General features: G+C 36.3%; 1 protein-coding gene across 1 annotated transcript in view; it reads right to left on the bottom strand.

Moving 5' to 3' along the window:
* Positions 1–21,039, bottom strand: part of LOC112638738 (transcription factor Sp9-like) — a 147,091-nt gene extending 126,052 nt beyond the window's left edge. The window contains exon 1 of the mRNA XM_025410929.1: positions 20,057–21,039. The gene's annotated coding sequence lies outside the window, so the exon portion shown is untranslated. The remainder of the gene's footprint in view (positions 1–20,056) is intronic.
* Between the last annotated feature and the right edge of the window lie 679 nt (positions 21,040–21,718).

Genomic DNA, 21,718 nt, shown 5'->3' with positions numbered 1-21,718 from the left:
AAGTTATAGATTCCGGATCGATAAAAGGTCTGGTCTTTATTCGCGAAGAATTCATTAAGCCATTTTCTTTGACATTTCTAGATTAACACGAGGCCGAACATTATTATGCAAAAATTTAATTAGCGACGACCATTCCCTGGGTTTCTTTCCAACTTCTCGTTCAATGAAGTAACTGGCGACGATAGCGATCTGTAATTATTGTTTCGTCAGATTCAGGTAGTTCATAGTAAATCATATCTCGCTCGACCTCATGTGGCGAAATTAATCAAGGACACATTATTATTGTGACTTAATTTGACTGAATTCTTTTGCTCTATCCGGACATCGCGCCCTCAAATAATCATTTATTCCAATTGATACAACACGCTTCGTCTGTCAGAAAATTTAGAAATGTCGGAGACATAAGAAAATGACTTGATGACTTGATGGATTTATCGTAAGTAAAGACCAGAATTTCTATCGATCCGAAACGTATAGCTTACCTGATGAAAGGAGATGCTGAAAAATGATGAGGATTACTAGCATGATTAAATTGCATAATTTAGTAAATATTGAATGTGAAGTCATGAAGAATAGTGGAAAACTTATTTATGCACCCGATATATTTCTTCCTTCTCTACTTTAAATATTTTATATTTTATTTCTCTCTTCCTCTCTCTCTCTCTCTCTCTCTCTCTCTCTCTCTCTCTCTCTCTCTCTCTCTCTCTCTCTCTCTCTCTCTCTCTCTCTCTCTCTCTCTCTCTCTCTCTCATTTTTTATTCTGTCATTTCTATCATTTTTTATTTCTGATTTTACAATAGCCATTAATAAGTGCATTGTTTTATCAAAATCAATTATTTTCAAGAATATAAATTTTTTTTAAGCTCTCAGTTAAAAACTAGGATTCAAAAATGAAATGGTATATCAGATTTCGTACCATTTCTTACGATACCTGTGAAAAAGAAATAAGAAAAAATATTTCAAAAAAGAAATAAGAAAAAATATTTTATTTTCTCGACGTTCTTAATCACTCTTCAAGATAGAGACGTACAGAGGATCGTAATTCGTGGAGAATAACGCTACGTATCTCTCGCAACATTATATCCCATTCGAATTTGATCATGGAGAATCCCCCCTCCCCTCTCTCTCTCTCTCTCTCTCTCTCTTTCTGTCATGATATATCCATGTGAAGAATTTGACGTGACGCGCGGGGTTTTTTCTAGACGCGCGCGTCATCTTAATGTTGGCCAAAGTCACGAGAGTCGTCGCTCTACCTGAGAATTTTCGCCGTTCGAGATCGCGTGTCCGTCCGATCGCGCGCGACCTTGGGGCGATTAAGTCGACGGAAAGGTCTAAATTTGCTCGTCCAACTCCTCGCGATCCGTCCGCGTCGTCCGTTCGCTCCAAATTCCACGAACTTTCCGCCATCCTCCCGCATCCCGGACGATCCACGAAATAGAATCGAGAGGTTCGATCTAGGTGTAAAGGCACGCGATAACGGGCAACCCGCTGGAAAACGCGGGGTCTTCCCCGAGAATTCTCGGATCCGAGACGAGTTCCCACGTAGTCCAAGTCCGAGCCGAGGGATCATCGGCATGAAAACGGGGGATAATTGTGGCTCCGTAAATACCGCTACTTAATACCCGGCCATGGCTCTCTCGTCTACGTACACTACGTACACACATACACTTATGCATGTATTTATATATAGAATATATACATATGTGCATCTTGTTGCACACCGCGCGTATCGGTCTCCCTTCTCGCGTTCGTGCTACCGTCAATCTCCTTTAGAAAACGCTTCTCTCCTCGCGCACGGCGTGTAGAAAACAAGGTAATTATACGATGTTGCATACTTTGCCGATATACACTTCCGCCGCGGATCTCTAGCCCCGTGTAATTTCACGATTTTGCGATTCTGGCCGTCGATTTCGAGTCCCTCCGCCGACATCGACTCGCAAACGTCAGAGATATCGATGACCGCACAGAGAAAAATGTACACCGTATTCAAGTAAATATTACTTGATTCAAGTATATCATAAGTTTATATATCAAATGTATCATAAATCCACCACAGTATTAAATTTAATTGAAATATAAATAAATTTAATTGAAATACACTCCTGGACAAAATTGACGCATAATTTTTTTTTCTTTAAGATTTTTTTTCGTTAAATATCAGCTTTTAAGGAAAAAAGGCGAAAAAAAATTATGCGTTAATTTTGTTCAAGAGTATATATTCCGAATCCTGGTAAGTGCAGTTTAGTCAAGAGTATTAAATTAAAACAAAAATTTGATTTGTTTGTTACATGGATTTGGCGTAAAATAAGTTTGATTTTTCTTTGATACAACTTTACAATATTCTTGAAGAGAAAATAAAGTCTTCTTTTAAGTACATGATAATAAGATTTTCTAACAGTTGTGATGAGAGAGTATATTTTAAGATTATTATCAAGAATATATTCTTTGTTGAAAAAACTATTACTAAAACTATTACTTAAAAAAGAAAAATAAACTGAGTAATTGTTTTTCTTGACAATAGAATAATATTTTTCTCTGTGCAATTTAGAATACTATTGAATAAAACAATCTTGTTTGAGGAGCACAAAATTAAAACCCGATCTAACATTTTTAAATTTTAGCTCTTAATTAAATAAAGAAAATATAAATTCTTAAAATATAAATTATTAAAATAAGAATTTAGATATTTTTCTCTGTGCAATTTATAATACTATTGAATAAAACAATCTTGTTTGAGGAGCACAAAATTAAAACCCGATATAACATTTTTGAATTTTAGCTATTAATTAAATAAAGAAAATATAAATTCTTAAAATATAAATTATTAAAATAAAAATTTAGATATTTTTCTCTGTGCAATTTACAATATTATTGAATAAAATAATCTTGTTTGAGGGGAACAAAATCAAAACTTGATAACATTTTTTAATTCTGGCTCTTAATTAAATGAGGAGAATTAAATAACAATGTAAATATTTTTTTATATTAGAAATTACTATCAAACTGTTTCGACAATATGTTTAAAAATTCTCAGTAAATGGACCTTTTTCAAAAATGAAAAAAATTGAGAAGCTTTTGATAAAAGTTATCTTTACTGAAGATTACAAGATATAAAATGGATTTGAAAATGATTAAAATCATATTTCCCGCTATCTAGTATTTAACTTGTCAAAGAAAATCATAGAAATAAGTAAACTTTTATACTTTAAAAACTCTCGATGCAGATCAATCTAGCATTTAAACAAGCAACAAATGCGCAAGCACAGGTTTCTAATGATGAATAAACTCATTAATCGGACCAAAATATCAACTTCGATAAAATGCATCTTCAATATCTTGTTTCCCTTATTAAATAGATAAATTAAACATGTGTCGGTATTTACGTTACGCCTGTTATAAATAAATGTATACAAATAATAATAAATTGCGACGCAGAGGCGCGATCTAAGAGGCAATCGAATCTGTCTCGATACGGGTACTTGATAGAACGACGATCGAGCAATTATCGACGCCGTTATCGGTGTCGCCACTCGTCTGCCGGCCTCATTTGCATCGGATCGTGATTAAGAGCGAGCGGGAAAAGTTGGAGAGCGCTCTTTTACGAGCGGTCAATGCACCGCGGTCATCTTGATGTCATTCCGCATTCTGCCCGATGCGACGAGAGTAATTAAAACGTAGTCAACGCTATCTCTTAGATCCCTCGACGGTGATTAAGCTCCGCCATCTGATGCGCGCATTCGTTCTGTCCCGACGACGTACTGTCATCGTGTCATAACGTCCGGCCAGGTGGATGAACCACCCACCTGAAATTGACGCGAACGCACATTCGCGATTTATCTTAATCCGATGTATTTTTTTATTTTTTTTTTTTTTCTTCAGAGATGTTGCGACATTACGAATCGAAAGCGAAGCCGCAGACGCGCGATTAATTAACGCCGAGTGTTTTCATTTCCCGCGTATTATTAGCTTGACCGTCTTGTTGACGGCAACGCATTCCGGGAAGGCCGAGCCTACTTTGGTCTCTGAATTTCTGGAATCCGGAGCTTGTCGCTTCGAGCTAATTCGTTAACGCGATGAATTTACTAAATAAAGTGGCGACGTGTCACGCTTCTTCGCTTTCTCTTCTCCTTTCTCCGCGACCGACATTTCGCAATCGTCGACGCGGAAAGGACGGACTTTTTTCGAATGCAAATTTTTAAAAGAGGAAAAAGAAACAGAGCCCTCCCCCTTCCTTTCTCGATGACGATAAACGTGGCTTGTAATTAGTATCGATTCGCTCGAACGCGAGCGGGAAGTTGCTCCGAGAAGTTAACGAGAAATCGCAACAATCGCCCGCGAGAAAGGTTTCCCCGGGAAACTGTCCGAGTAATGCCGGGTGAGTCCCTCGTAACGCGCTTACATTAAGTCGACGCATTTAGAAAATGGCGAATGGTGGATAGCGTGTGCCTTGGGCCTGGGCGATTACTCAGGAATGAAGGGATACCGGTATTGCCGCACCAGGAACACGATCCGGCTGTACCAAGAACCGCTGGCGCCTTCCTCCACATCAACCCCCTCCCCTCACCTTTTTCCCCTCCTACCCCCGCCCTGTTGGCGATTTCGATTATTCTTTCGAAAATTAAACCTCGCCGATATACATCCCCTCGCATGGGGATGAAAATATGTCTGAAGATTGCGATGATCTAAGAATATCGAGGTTATTTAAGGGGTTATGCCTAGTCCTGAAAGTAAATAAAAGTCGATTTTTATGTTTTTACATTTTCTCATATCATATTGAAAATATTTCCTAAAAGTTTCAAATTAATCGGATGCAAATTGACGGAGTTATAAATGTATGTTTCATGAAGCGCCAGAATGTGTTCGTTTAAACACGACTATGAAGTTTTCAGCTCTGACGTTCAGTTTTGACGGCTATCAAGCCAACATATGAAGATTTAATTAAACTAAAATTATATGGGTCCGGAATAGATGATTCTGTGTAAATTAAAAAATCTGAATTTTATTTAAACGTAAACTTGACACAAACCTTAAACGCGTTTTTCTCGAAATCACTTTTTCAAAGTCGGTGAGCAAGATATTTCGAAAACCGTTATACCGATTTGCGTGAAATTTTACAAGCTTCTTTTACTTATAAAAACCTAGAGGAACGAAGGATTTTCTTTTTTAATGAATACTTTTTTTATTTAATAAAAAATGAGCCATTTTTAAGTCGAAAAAAAATATCTTAGAGTCAAACGGCTGCCATTTGGTCCCAAAACAATTTTTCCCAAAACAATTAATCCTTCGTTCATATACTAGACAATTTCATACATTAACTACAGTTTATCAAATTTTTAATATCAGATGAATCAGCTTTGAATAGCACTGTTCACCGCGCAACGCTTTTTAAAAAAACAATATCCGGGAGAATAGTTATAACTTTTACATTTTTTTAAATATTTTATTTTAAAAAAAATAATAACAGCCTTAATATTTGTACTTTTGAATAAAAATTTATTCGTAAAAAAAATTATTACACTTTTCAAAAAAAATTCCCAAACATCATACTTTTTTGGTTTGTTAACTAGGCATAACCCCTTAAAAAAATATCATCCTGTTAATATAGGTAAATTTCTAGGTATCGTCAAGAAAAATTTACTAATATTTTTTGTATCTGCTAGAACAATATAATACGTAAAATTTATAGATTCTGGTGCCTCCTGGAAAATTTAAGTCTCTAAATCATTAATCATTGCATACAATATTTTCCATACTACAGCTAGATATTTATGAAAAATAATTTTTCCATGTGTCATAGTCTTCCAAAAGTGCATCAAGCCTTTTAAACAGATTAGCCTTAATATAAATAAGCGCCATAGAAAGACAATTTTTTCTGTTTAAAATTTAACTAACAGTTGAATTAAATTCTCTGTCATTTAAATTGATCAAAATGTCTCACAGTATCTGTTAATCATTCATTCGCCCCAATTTTAATTTTTCACATCTAGAGAACTGTTGCTGTAATTGTAAGATTTTTTTTTTCAGCGATAAAGAGCCGATTATAAAATTAATATGAAAGTGTGTGAAGCGTGTGGAATCTTATTCGCGCGTTATTACGTACGTGGATACTTTATGCGCGTATTACGCGCTGCGTAATGCGAGTTTTATTACCTCTGCCACTTTTCTCGTTGCGCGTCTTAACCGCATGAGCCTTACCGTGCTAAACCCTATAAGCTACAGGGGTTTAAGAAATCGTCTCGTATCTTTTCGCGCGTGCGAAATTGCGAACGTTGATAAACGCAGCGAGTTTCGCAATTGACGCCTCCGACGTTTTATCCAGCAGAGACTCAATAACGAGATAATTTTGCTAGTGATTCTATACCGGTATCTCGTGTACATCTCTACATTCTTATATAAACGCGATGATAAAGATTTTTAATTATGCCGTTATCAGATGTCAAGTATCGATTGAGAGAATTATTTATTATTTATTGAGAAAATTTGAAATCTGTTTACCCTTGAAATGAAAGTAAAAGCTTCAATTTCATGTATTATTATTGAATAATTTAATAATATCTTTTAATATATTGGTATTTGAATCAATTATTTCTTTTATTTCGATTGTATAAAATTAAAAAATATTAATGAGCAATATCTTTCATATCTCTTAATTTTTTAATTAAATTTTTAATTTTTTAATTTTTCAAATCTTAATTTTTAGGAAGTAAAAGTTTCAATTTCATGTATTAATATTGAACAATTTAATAATATCTCTTAATATATTGGTATTTGAGTCAATTATTTCTTTTATTTCGATTGTATAAAATTAAAAAATATTAATGAGCAATATCCTTCATATCTCTTAATTTTGTAATTAAATTTTTAATGTTTTTAATTTTTTAATTTTTTAATTTTTCAAATCTTAATTTTTAGGTAGTGAAAGTTTCAATTTCATGTATTGTTATTGAATAATTTAATAATATCTCTTAATATATTGGTATTTGAGCCAATTATTTCTTTTATTTCAATTGTATAAAATTAAAAAATATTAATGAGCAATATCCTTCATATCTCTTAATTTTGTAATTATATTTTTAATGTTTTTAATTTTTTAATTTTTCAAATCTTAATTTTTAGGAAGTAAAAGCTTCAATTTCATGTATTATTATTGAATAATTTAATAATATCTCTTAATATATTGGTATTTGAGCCAATTATTTCTTTTACTTCGATTGTATAAAATTAAAAAATATTAATGAGCAATATCCTTCATATCTCTTAATTTTTTAATTAAATTTTTAATTTTTTTAATTTTTTAATTTTTCAAATCTTAATTTTTATATTTATTAAAACAATCAATATGATAAAACAGGTGCGTCGATGGCAAATAATTCTTTGCAAAGCAGAATGTCGGACGAATTGTTGCGGATGAAACGCAACATTGAAGGCGTAGGCGTTCGCCTCTTTTATCATAGCGCGAGATAGAGATAAAGAGATAAAGAAGCGGCTCTTCAAAGTTGAATTTATGCAGTTTACGTAGAGAAGCCACATTAATTAACGCCGACGGCGCGTGCAAAATTAACGACGTCGTACGAAATCGAGCGGCGATTCTGCGCGCGAGGCGCTGGAAAGTAATTATACGTCATTACCGGCCCCGGTAACGGGTACAACGCCTGCCGCCGGAGTCTGCGATTCAGTTTGCGATGTGATTATGTTTATTGTCCCTTCCGGCCGACTTCTCGGAAATCTCGGAAACGACACGTAAGATAGCCACGCGAGATCTGCGATCGCGGCGGCGTTTCTCCGCCTTCCTTTGTCATGCGTTTCATCCATTTGTACGAATATGAAGCTGATAAGGGCGCTAATTATTCTCAAGTGTCATTTGGAAATTATCCGTGCCAAATATTCACTTCCCCTTCAACGGATGAATACGCTATGCGCGAATACGTGGGTGAAATTTGACCGGAAACGTGTATTTGGGTAGGGTGGCATCGAGACAATATTCGTACAAATGTTGCATTGATAGTGAAAAATTTTGGAAATTAAAATTGTGTCTTAATTTTGAGTGAATTTTTGTAACAAAATTTTCGTTTTCTTTTGGATTTAATTAATAATTTTGATCTATACTGAATTGCTTAAAATAATATTTACAAGGATTTATAATCTTCACAATATAATTTAAGATACTATTATTTTTATGTTATTCGTTTATTTTCTAAAATAAAAATATAAAATAAAAATAGATATACTTATTATTTTTAGGAAAAGCCATAATAATGCGAGATGCAACTCACATGCAATCAGAGAACCACATACACTTGCTATAAGCAGTTTTGTATAGTTTAATATTTATCAAAAATTTTGCATTGTTTATTTTATTTATTGTATTAATTATTTTTAAACCTATCAATATAAATGTTTGTATTTATTAAATGAAATTATTCTTTAGGTTCATTTATTATTATATTTAATATAGTGATTTTTTTCAACAAATGTTGCATAGAAAAATTTTGGAAATTAAAATTGTGTCTTAATTTTGAGTGAATCTTTGTAACAAAATTTTCGTTTTCTTTTGGATTTAATTAATAATTTTGTTCTAATAAATGAATTGTTTAAAATAATATTTACAAGGATTTATAATCTTTACAATATAATTTAAGATACTATTATTTTTATGTTATTCGTTTATTTCCTAAAATAAAAATATAAAATAAAAATAGATATACTCATTGTTTTTACGAAAAGACATAGTGAGATGCAACTCACATGCAATGAGAGAACCACATATACTTGCTATAAACAGTTTTGTATAGTTAAATAATTATCAAAAAATTTACATTGTTTGTTTTATTTATTGTATTAATTATTTTTAAACCTATCAATATAAATGTTTGCATTTATTAAATGAAATTATTCTTTAGGTTCCTTTATCATTATATTTAATATAGTGATTTTTTTATCAAATTTATAGATATACATATTATAGCTTTTTTTTAAGTCAATAATCTTGACAATCCTAGTCCTAATTATATAAAAATCTTGTCTCGAAACAAGACAAAACAATATCGGGATTAGTCTTAATATTTCGTGCAATTCTATATTTGAGGGAGGAATTATATTATTTTCATGAATTTATCGGAATAAATAAATTTTTCGATAATATTGTACATTTTTTTCGAGCTGCTTTCAAACACGAATTTATGCTCGTAGGTTTTATTGATCGAATTGCCGAATTTTCGAAGCCATCAACAGCCCTTTGCTAAAACGAGTTACTCATTCCTCTCGGCGAGGTCGTGCTCTCACGACTTCGCGCGATACGCGAGCACTTAACTAACGGACTCTTCCACGAAGTGGAACGATGTTCGTCCGCAGTTTTTCGAGCCAACGCAAACTGCGGAGACTGGAAACTGTCATCCGCGATCAACTTCATATCTAGAAATAAGGAATATATCGGCGAAAATAAACAATGAAAATATTAGAAAAAAAATCAAAGAAAACAAAATAAATCTGAAGTTTTCATAAGTTTAATAAGGGTATTTTGTACCTATTTTCAAAATATTGAGAATTTAATGAAAATTGTACAGAATGTCCTTACATATGTTTAGAGTCTTCAGTACAATTTTTAAATCGATTCACTAAAGCGTTCACAAGTTATAAGGATTTTAATTTACACCGAAATAAATTAATTTAATTTCGTTACTATTATATTTCTATCAAATGAAATCAAATTAAATTCATAAATTAAATCAAATTGAAAATTAATATAAACTTTAGTAACATTTATATCTCAAAGATTTTTGTTTTTGAAAAATTTACATTAATCTGAATTATACAAAAGATTTATTAGTATATTGATTTTAATTTTTTAAATTACTGTGATTAAGGATGTTTTGTAGCTATTTTCAAAATATTGAGAAATTGTACAGAATGTCCTTACATATGTGTAGAATCTTCATTTTTAAATCGATTCAGTAAAGCGTTCACAAGTTATAAGGATTTTAATTTGCACCGAATTGACATGTGTTCTTATGGGAAACGTATAACCACGTCGATTCAAATGACAAAAACACATGAAAATTATATTCAGAATTTGTTTAAAATTTGCAAAAGTTTAGATACAGAGGAAATATTTGGTCAAATAATATTATACAAGTACTAACTGGTTAAAAAGATATTAAATATAATTCAATAAAGTTAGCCATGTATCTATCGCAAGGCGAAATTCTCTGCTAAAAATTAATCATTTCGATTAACAAAATTCGAAATATTTCAGTAAAAACGCAATTTCTTACTCAAAATACACCAAAAGTGGATATTCGCCAATATTGATTTTCAGCTACTTTTTGCTGGGATTGTACATACAAAACATCCTTAAAAAAGAGATTTTTAATCACTTTATATGCATAATTACTGCAACATTATAAATGTATTATATTTATATGTTTAAAGTTACTATTCATGATTATTATTTAAAAAGAAAATTAATTAAATTGATATAATAATTGCTGTGCGAAATTAATGTTTTAAAATTAATCATTGAAAATTATACAATAAAATTCTATTGCAGACAAGCTAAATTCAAACTTACATTATTTTCTATTCTTCATGCTTTTTTTAACAGGAATATTTCTTCATTAAAAATCATTATGAAGAACAATCTTAATTTTTTTCTAATACTCAAGTAAGATGTTTAATTTGTATCATTGTATACTCGTATAATATTTTATGACATCAAGATACGACTAAAAAAAAGGGAAATACTTCACTTTAACTTTTGACAATCGTACATCTTTTTGAAAAAAAAAAAAACACAAAGCGAGAACCGATGCAATGTTGCATCTTCTCCCATGTTTGGGACAAAATCTTTTTAAATAGCGTGAACTTGACAGCCCTTTGCGCAGCGCAAACTCGTTCGGTAATTAACAGCGATCTTGCCCCACATTGTTCGCGTATCTTCTTTTCGGACAATTTATTCTAACGGGTGATGCCCTCCGCGCCTACCATTATCCCCAATTTAAATAATTGGGGAGAAAGACACGTAGCTTTGATCGGTGCTTTACGTTGGAATGTAATTTCGTCGGTGCGGAGTGGATAAATACGCGAGTGGCATTACATTATCTTACATTACGCATTCATTACCGATCTCCTCTCCGCGTTATTTTGAGAGAAAAAACTTCCTCCTCGCGCTAGTCTTCTTCCTGCTCCTCGAACTTCCGTCGAGGAGCAGGATCTCGGAAGGTCTCAGAGTCGGAAACTGCGCTTGGCCTGGCACACACGAAGTCGAAAGAGGCTTCGCAGGTAATTGCCAGGCCGGCGGGTCGATAATGAGCACTGGCTTCGGAGAACCGATTACGCCCGACCCGAGCCAAAAGCAAAGTCGGACCCCAAGAACCCAAGAGAGGAGCGAGAGAATGAAGAAGAAGAAGAAGAAGAAGAAGAGGGAGCGGAAGAAGGGCAAGGAGAGGATCAACTCGAGGGGGACGGGAGGGAGAAAGTGATGAAGGAGAGATTTTAAGTCGCTTATAATCCTCGGGACCGTAGCTTCGCGTTCACCGGTCTCTCTCTCCTCTCGCGATCCGATAATTCAACTCGGGCTCGGAGTTCGATATTCCGCACTAATCTCGCATGATGTGTGCGCAGAAGTTCTCTCCCCGCGTGTGCCCTTTTCGAGAGATAATTGCGTCCGTATTTTTTTTTTGTTTCCCACTGCAAACTGTTGTCGGTATCCCGACAAATGCTCAAGCTACTCTCGCCCGCCTGTACTTATATGTGCCATTAATCGCGCTCTCTTCCGTCGTGCGAAGAAAATCTTGTACGTTAGCTTCATTTTTTTTTTAATATTTTTTTTATACACTGAGAAAAATCGTTTGATTGTTGCTGGCGAGTTTAGTATTATTAATCAGAAAATTTGATAAATTTAACAGGAAGAAATTAATCAGATTTATCTGATAATTCCTACAAGAATTCTGGTTCGTCCATTTTTCAACAGACATATTGGTTGAATCTACCAGAATTCTAATTAATGCAATCAGATTTTCTTCTCAATGTACGGTTTATATTAAAGTAACATGGACCAGCAATACGCTTGAATAAAAATCAAAGACGTATATGATTGAAGGCATTTTGGTTAAATCAAACTAGAATTTCTATTTATCATGATGAGACTCGATTTTTTATAACTAGAACGTTTAATAGATTTTACTATAAGGATTTGGTTAGTATTTTCTAGTTGCATCTATAAAATTTCTTGTTACATTAATTTTTTTGCTTGCCTCTAAGCGGCGAGTCACTCTTAACTTAACTCGTATTCAATATTTGCCATGAAATGTATATAAAGAATTATTAACATTAAATCCAAAGTATATTTTTTTTTCTCCTACGAGCAGTAGTGTCAAAAAGAGGACGCTAGCTCTCTGATTGTGCGTGTTTGAGATGCATCCTCTTCTTGCATCACTGTTTATCAGTTTAATTTCTAACAAACTGAATTTAAAATAATTTATTTAATAATCTGGATTGAATTTATCCAATAATCTTGTTGGAATTCAGAAATATTAAACAGACTTTTGAGATTAGATGGAAAAAATTTTAGACGACTTGGTGCTGGTGAGTTTAGTATTATTAACCACAAAATTTAGTAAATTTAACAGGAAGAAATTAATCAGATTTATCTGGTAATTCCTACAAGAATTCTGGTTCATCCATTTTTTAGCAGACATACTGGTTGAATCTACCAGAATTCTAATTAATGCAACTAGATTTTTTCTCAGTGCACTGTTTATCAGTTTAATTTCTAACAAACTGAATTTAAAATAATTTATTCAATAATCTGGATTAAATTTATCCAATAAATTTGTTGGAATTCAGAATATTAAACAGACTTTTGAGATTAGATGGAAAAAATTTTAGACGACTTGGTGCTGACGAGTTTAGTATTATTAACCAGAAAATTTGGTAAATTTAACAGGAAGAAATTAATCAAATTTATTTGGTAATTCTTACAAGAATTCTGGTTCATCCATTTTTTAGCAGACATACTGGTTGAATCTACCAGAATTCTAATTAATGCAACCAGATTTTCTTCTCAATGTACGGTTTATATTAAAGTAACGTGGATACGCTTGTACAAAAAATGACGAATCACTCGCGAGAAATTGATGGAAAGCTGGAAAAATTTTTTTAACGTTCTTCGATATAGTTGAAAGTAGCTCAAATAAGTTTACACATTATCAGAGAAGAATATGATACATTTCTAGAATAACGCAATTTTCGAAGGAATATTTTGAAATTTTCTTTGAATCTACCAGAATTCTAATTAATGCAACCAGATTTTTTTCTGAATGTACATCCCTCCCTGTGGAATTACACTCGTCTAACAATCGGGATAAAAATTAGGTTTCTATTTTTTAGGTGTTTATTATAATTTTGTTTTTGTTTCAATTTTTTCCTAACGTTTACTCTAATTTTATTATTATTATTATTCTCAGTGTATGTATATAATTTCTTCGGCGATTTTAAATTATCATTTCACTCGGGAAATCGGTGCGACTGATTCCTTTGACTTTCCGTTAGCGAATCGTTTTCTTTATCGTGATAAAATACAATTATTATGCCTCCAGTTTTCTTTCACCAGTAAAAATCTAACGAGTTAGGTGTAAAAATGTCAGGCGTTGTAATTGACAACGATAACGGATCGCGCAGGGTTAACGGTATCGCTATCGAGAATCCAGCGAGATCCAGGGAAAACGAACGAGAAGACTCGGACGAGAAACAAGTCGGCGTGTTGATACGCATCGATACCTTATGAGAAAAGAAAGGAAAGAAACGTAGCTAATTGCTAAATCGCCGGCAACAAGTTGTCGATGTCAGGCGATCGAGCAGGCCACCAAGCAGGGCGGGAAGGAAGAGGGCATCGTAATGGAAAGTGGAAGAAGTACGCCGATGGACGGCCGAGGGAGAGACATGACGAAGGGAGGGGTTGGGGGGAGGGATGGTGGATCGGACGAGGGGGAGTTGGAAGAAAATGAGGCAGAAAAATGGATGGAAGAGGAGAATAAGAAGTCCTTCCTGTTTCATCGCGCGATGAAACCTGCCTAGATCTCGCTACCGGGATGAGATGGAGGTAGAGGTGATCTAATTTCCCGGGCAGTCGTGCAGAAAATGATCCAGGCCGCGATTACGAAACGGCTTCCAGTCTTCGCCGGGGGCGACGAAGGTGCCCGCTTTTTGCCGCTCTCTTTTCGTTTCCATATTACCTACTACTACGTGTGCTAGGATTGCGAACGCGATGTCAGTTATACGAACACGGGGAACGACATCTTCCTGCGAAGAGTTTATTTCGCAATTAGGAGAAGGAATTTTTGGAAATCGCGCCAATATCATGCAAATATTACAGCAAATCGAATATACACAATATTTCAACAGTATCGAAATATTTTTTATTGAATTTAAAAGAAAATTTAATTCCCATTTTGAAAGATGTATTTACAGGGTTGGCCGGAAAAAATCAAAGAGTAGAAAAAAAAACATAATAAATTCCGATTTTTATCGCATGGAATAAACTGGCAAAATGATAACTAATATGTAACACCAGAATATAACTTTACGTAAAAAGATATTTTTGTATTTTAATTAATACAGTGCAGAGATGTATTTTTAATATTTATTGCGTTTTTACTAAAATATTCCGAATTTTGTTAATCGAAATGATTAACTTTTGGCAGAGAATTTCCCCTTGTGACAGATACATGGCTAACTTTATTCAATTATATTTAATATCTTTTTAACCAGTTAGTACTTGTATAATATTATTTGACCAAATATTTCCTCCGTATCTAAACTTTTACAAATTTTAAACAAATTCTGAATATAATTTCCATGTGTTTTTGTCATTTGAATCAATGTGGTTATACGTTTCCCATAAGAACACATGTTAATTCGGTGCGAATTAAAATCCTTATATCTTGTGAACGCTTTAGTGAATCGATAAAAATTGTACTGAAGATTCTAAACATATGTAAGGACATTCTGTATAATTTTTATTAAATTCTCAATATTTTGAAAATAAGTACAAAACATCTTTAATCACAGTAATTTAAAAAATTAAAATTAATATACTAATAAATCTTTTATAATTCAGATGAATGTAAATTTTTTAAAACAAAAACTTTAGAGATACAAATGTTACTAAAGTTTATATTAATTTTCAATTTGATTTAATTTATTAATTCAATTTGATTTCATTTGATAGAAATATAATAGTAACAGAATTAAAACATTTTTTAATATAAATTTAATTCGTGTTTATCTCTCAATATCTTCTAATAAAAGCTAATATATTTATTATCGATATCTAATCTATTATGGATTTTATTTTCAATAAAGCTTAAATTAAAAAACACTTTCAATTGACGAATATCGATAAAAAGGTTTTATATTATTAATTTTAATAAGATTGAAAAAAAATCAGTCCTTGCCAGGTTTTTTCAGGAAAATACTGGTTGTTTCTAACGTGGATTTTATTCAAGAAATATGGAATTTTGCCAATCCTTTATATTATCTCATTAGTTGACCATTTCTTTAGCGTCTCGCGAAATAAGCGCGAAATGGACAAACCGCCGCGAATCGCCCGTGGACCGGTGGCGACGATGCGGTGCCCCTTCGTGGTGCCCTCGAGGGTCGCTGATCCCACAATTAACATAATGATGCAGAAGACGTGGATATTAGCGCGAGGTTAGTTAATAGTGCATTTATCCGAGGAATGTAAATAGTTAGTGGGATCGCAGTAGCTCTTCGTTCGTGTTCCACGACGTCTATTCTTCTTACAAAGTCTTCTGCGTCTCTCTCTCTCTCTCTCTCTCTCTCCTTCTCTCTCTCTACATCTTGCTCGTCCTTCCTCGGCCGGTCGTGCGCATCGTAAAAAATTCTCGTAAATCAAAAGTGACAGAATCGAACTCTCGTTTGCATAATCCGGTCGTTTTATTCCACGCGCGTTTCTCGATCGATTCGCCGAGAGCTCAGCCCGTGCCCCTAAACAAATTATTAATCAACGTTATCGTCGGATATTTCCAAAAATTTAACAGCGCGGCGACTCGCGCGACCGTCCATCGTGGATTGATATGATCTTTCGATTAAAAAAGCCTCGACGAGGACGTGCGATGGGAAATATGATGGCGCGGAGCAAAAATAAAGTGTAGCAAGACTTCTCCAAAGGAGGAAGGCTATATCTGTGGTCGGTGATGGCATTTTAATTAGAGTCGCAATTACTACCATCCTGTACGAATCGCGAGATGTAGATACATAGTAGTGGAAGTGGTAGTTGGAAAAACAAATTTTTTTAATGGCCGCGCGGATAATGATCCATGCTGATTGCAGAGTAAATTAATTTTTTGCCGATACACATAATGCCAATGGAACGAGAAACGTGACTGCGTTTTCAATGATATTCGCTACTTTTTGCATCTCGTTGCCTCCGCTGCTCGCGAATTTTCTTCTCCCGTCATTTTTCCTCCATTTCAATGGATTCCTCTTCCTTCTCTTCTGCTTTATAGGAAACCCTAATCGCTTCTCTCTTGCTTCTCCTCGCGTTCTTCAATTCCAGTTCGTCGTTAATGTTGTTGAATCGCGTCTCGTCCGTTCGAGAGCCTCAGCCGACGATGGTATCGCCGTAATCTGCAACAGCTGCAACGGGATCCGAGACTATCTTATCCTGATTTCTAGCTTCTCCCTATCCCTCCCCTCGCAATCCTTTTTGCTCCCTCTCTCTTTCTGCGCTCGCAAATGATAGAATGGACAGTGGCAATTTGCAGGTGCAAAGTTCACGATGAAGGAAACCGCTAATGAGGGGAGTGTGCACGATCGAGGGGGGAGGGAAGGCGAAGGGGCACGCGTGGATTTTCAGAGGGACAAGTTAATTATCCGGCTGTGACTGAAGTTTTGCTCTCTATCTAACTTAATGTCATTAATATCGCTATTGTTTGTGTTAGAATACAAATTTTTTTTTTTGCATCTCGCATTAGCCAATGTTATTTCGTTTGCTCCCTCCAGACCATAATAGCCCGATGGCGCCTCTTTCGCTAGCCATAAATTAATTAAACCTGAAGGTGTGTGAACGGATGTCAGTGTGGCTTCGTCTCCTTTCGATCAGCGTCCTTATCTCGATTGTTTCCAAAGTGTTGCACTAACGGCAATATTATATTTATATAATTTTCAGAGCGTCCTTCGACAGACCCCTTCGCGGGGGGGGGGGGGGTGGAAATACTCTTCTCTCGCATTCTTCCGTTCTTACGTATGATCTCGTGCAAAAGCGATTGTCAGTATAATTGCCCTATGTAGAGCAGCAATAATAACATATACGTAACTTTTGCGGTATTGCTTATGTAATTTCTTCGACACTGGGTATCGTGCCGCTAATTACCACCAGTGAACAGGTGGTAATCGCCTTCCAAGTACATCGTTATTACAATTATCGCTGTGCGGTTTGCCGGAATTTACCGCATAACAATGTAATTCGTCTCTGTACACGCTTACTTTAAATAACTTTGGTCAAGTTTAAAACATGGCAAAACGCGAGAATCCTCATACATTCCGTAGAACCGAGTTAGAGTGATTATTTTAAAAAGAGATTTCCTTTAAGGATGTTTTGTACCTATTTTCGAAATATTGAGAATTTAATGAAAATTGTACAGAATGTCCTTACATATGTTTAGAATCTTCAGTACAATTTTTAAATCGATTCACTAAAGCGTTCACAAGTTATAAGGATTTTAATTTACACCGAAATAAATTAATTTAATTCCGTTACTATTATATTTCTATCAAATGAAATCAAATTAAATTAATAAATTAAATCAAATTAAAAATTAATATAAACTTTAGTAACATTTATATCTCCAAAGTTTTTGTTTTAAAAAATTCACATTCATCTGAATTATAAAAGATTTATTAGTATATTGATTTTAATTTTTTAATTACTGCGATTAAGGATGTTTTGTACCTATTTTCAAAATATTGAGAAATTGTACAGAATGTCCTTACATATGTTTAGAATCTTCAGTACAATTTTTAAATTGATTCACTAAAGCGTTCGCAAGTTATAAGGATTTTAATTTGCACCGAATTAACTTGTGTTCTTATGGGAAACGTATAACCACGTCGATTCAAACAGACATGGAAATTATATTCAAAATTTGTTTAAAATTTGCAAAAGTTTAGATACAGAGGAAATATTTGGTCAAATAATATTATACAAGTACTAACTGGTTAAAAAGATATTAAATATAATTCAATAAAGTTAGCCATGTATCCGTCACAAGGGGAAATTCTCTGCCAAAAGTTAATCATTTCGATTAACAAAATTCGGAATATTTCAGTAAAAACGCAATAAATATTAAAAAATACATCTCTGCACTGTAGCTAAGATCAAATTGTAATACAATTCCACACAATTTCTTACTGAAAATACACCAAAAGTGGATATTCGTCAATATTGATTTTCAGCTCCTTTTTGCTGGGATTGTACATACAAAACATCCTTCAATAACTAGTCTTAGTCATTTACTCTCTATATCTTTCTTTCTTATGCAATTAAACACAGCCAAATTTTTTCATGCACTTGACAGACTGAAATCCATCTAGAAATGGCCTATACGTCGACGCGTAATTATTCATATAAATTGTTCTTCGACCGACGTATGGCAGGCGGGCGTGAACGGGGCGTAGCGATATAGTAACGTTTATTACATTGGCAACTAGCGAACCTTGTCGAGCTTCCCGGGGGATCGGACAGGTTGAAAATTTTATGCGTGACAATTCGTGATCGCAGGAAACAAAGACATCAAAGATGACTGAGGATACTGTGAATATCGCGCTCTCTCAAACAAGCTTCGTTCCTACGACAGCCATAAATGATAGAGCGCTTTGACGATACGTTATCTAAAATAAGACTCCAAAGTTCTTTTTTCTTTCCCCTCTTATTGTAGATAATGGCAGGTAAACGAGGTAGTCGATATTCTCGCGACGAATGTTCTATTCCCACTGCTTCCCACTGTCGTGTGCGGGTCACTTCCATGGCTAAGGATCGATCGAGTGGCGCGGATGGTCGGGAATGGCTGATGCACACGACGCTTTCGCACGACGAGCTCCTCGTCGTGGCGTTTAACTAGAGGTGTATTTCCGCAAAGAAGGGAGAGGAAAGACCGGAGATGCGACCCGGCATTAATTTCTCACGACACGTTCGTCGGGCATCTTTTACGCTTTTTTTATGCAAGAGGGCCACCAATTATGCTCGTGCGGTGGGAGTGCATCGACCTATCTATCACACCTTCGAAAATCATTTATGGGAATTGCTAAATTGAACGGAAACGGGGATGGCGACTGTCAATTTGCGATTCGGGGATATTCCACCTCATGAATGACGAATTCTCACTTGAGAGAAGAAATCAGGTTGGAAAACAATCTTAGGAAGTCGTAACGGGATTGAGATCATTGCTGGGGATTCCCACAAAGTGAGGAAACAATGAAAGGCGGCGGCGAAGATTTTATTTCAAGCCTCATGAAGCTCATCATCGGAATAAAAGTGTTTTCGCCAAATTATTTCATTCAGTTAGGCGAAAAATATATCAAAGAGATCAAGTCCCATTAAAGACGCTTCTTAAATTCTCATAATATTGCGTCGCGATAAAATTAAACGCGGAATTTCTCCTGGATATTAAAACGGTTATAAAGGCGATGGCGAGATTCTCGTAAAATCACGAGGAAACGCGATATCCCGTGGACTTGTCATTAACTTAAGATTACGTTATGCATGTAAATGACGAAATTCTCGTAAAAGCGAATTGTTATTTTAAAACGTCGTCAAAAAACGCGTATAAAATACGAAACATGGAACCCAAATTAATACGAAAGACGGAACCCAACTTAAAGGACATCTTACGGAAATGTAATTACAAAAATATATAAAAGCAGAATATTATTATTCTGTAAATGAAATTGGAGCAAAGGAGTTAGAGAACCGATGAAGAGAGATTGGGAAGAGATTCCCGGTGTTGTGATACGATCAGAACGAGACTGAGACACTCACGTTTATACTGTTGAGGGGTGTCGGGCTGACACCCCTGCGGCCACCGCCGCCACCGCTGACCTCCGCGTCCAGTTTGGCGATTCGCCTAAAACGCTGCGATGCGGACGAGTAATCCCGGACTCGCCGGAGCCGGTCCCGCGTCAGGAATCGCTCGAGCGATCCTGAAAACGCGCCAATTCACACGCCAAAGACTTGGAGGACTAGGTCCCCGAGTGGATCTCTTTGGTGCCGAACGGACGTACCGTTTCGATCACGACTCCATCTCTCGAGTGATCTCGACGATCGGAGTTTGGACTCGCTCCGAGACGGATCTCCTCTCAAGAGTGTAAGCGATCTTTCGATTATGAGAGAAACGCAGCTACGTTACGTCGCGGGGCAGCCTCTTCTCGAGCAATATTCGGCTGTGTTCATCGAGACAAGCGCACTGGGTGAATGACACTCGTGAGATACTAGTAGCACAAGTAGTACCCGCGACCCGCTTGTCGGGGTCGACACGCGACACCCTTTCTCAGAGGGCTTCATGTCCACTGGGATGCGCTGATGCCGAAGGTGACAAGCGCCAACGTCAATTTTCACGGACACTATACCGCGACAGGCGACAAGGGTATCCTTTCTTTTTCAACGCATCAATCACGAAAGGACTGTTTTTCCGTGGCTGAAATGCTACCTGGCGTTCCCTAGTTAAGGGGAGCATTCGCGGATTAAGGCGATGCGCGAGCGATTAAGGCGGCGACGGCGACGAGGATGATGTTGATGATGATGATGGCGACAACCGCGACGAAGGCGAGTCGGCGTGCTGCTCGTTCGCAGCCTTAAGGGCCGTTCGTCGCAGACGCATGCTCGCGGCACGTCGCAGCCTCTCGCACTGACCGCACGTAACACGTAAGAGAGAGGTGCGTGTACTGTACTTGTGTGTCTACCCCCTCCTTCTGTCTTTCTCGCTCTCCGCGTCTCTCCCCCTATCCCTCTCTCTCTCTCTCCCTCTCTCCCTCTCGCTCCCTATTCCTCTCTCCTCGTCTCCGTTCCTCGTCACTTTCGTCAATTACGTCCGCGGCGCGGAAGACGACCGAGGGGAGAAGAAGAGTCTCGCCACTCGCGCGACAGGGCCCTCTTTGAATCCGCTCGCGCGCTGGTTTCTCGCGCGGGTATCCTCGCTAACTCCGCAGGGAACGTTGAACGCGAGTCCGGAATTGCCGTGGCGCCACCCCTCCTCCCTTTCCGGCCCCTCCATTCTCTCTTCTTCTCCACCTCGTCGTCGTTCTCCTTCGAGCTCCACTACGGGGCTGCCTCCCCCTCTCCGTCCCACCCCCGGTTTTCCCTATAATTTGCCCGGCAGCCGGCTCTTTTTTTTTTTCTCCCTTACTCCATTTTCGTATCTCCTCTCTACCCCGCGACTCCCCGCCGCTGCCACCCTTCGCCCCCGCGCCCCCTCCTCTCCCCGTCCACCTCGTTCGTCCTCGGCGATGTGTCTCTCTTGTTCTCTCTGTCTCTGCCTCCGCTACCGCGACCACCACCGTCACTGCCTTCTACCTCCGCCTGTGCGCACCTCTTCCTCCTGGTGCCAGCCATGAATCCTCGATCAGGTCGAGGGGCCAAGGGGACTGCACGGCGCGCCGCCCCCTTAATAGCGCTACGTCGATCTCTTCCATTCATCGTGCTTCC

This window comes from Camponotus floridanus, unplaced genomic scaffold (genome assembly GCF_003227725.1).
Source record: "Camponotus floridanus strain SB8 unplaced genomic scaffold, Cflo_v7.5 scaffold36, whole genome shotgun sequence".
Taxonomy (NCBI): domain Eukaryota; kingdom Metazoa; phylum Arthropoda; class Insecta; order Hymenoptera; family Formicidae; genus Camponotus; species Camponotus floridanus.
Note: the sequence above shows the minus strand (reverse complement) of the source record. Positions and strands in the feature narration are given on the sequence as shown.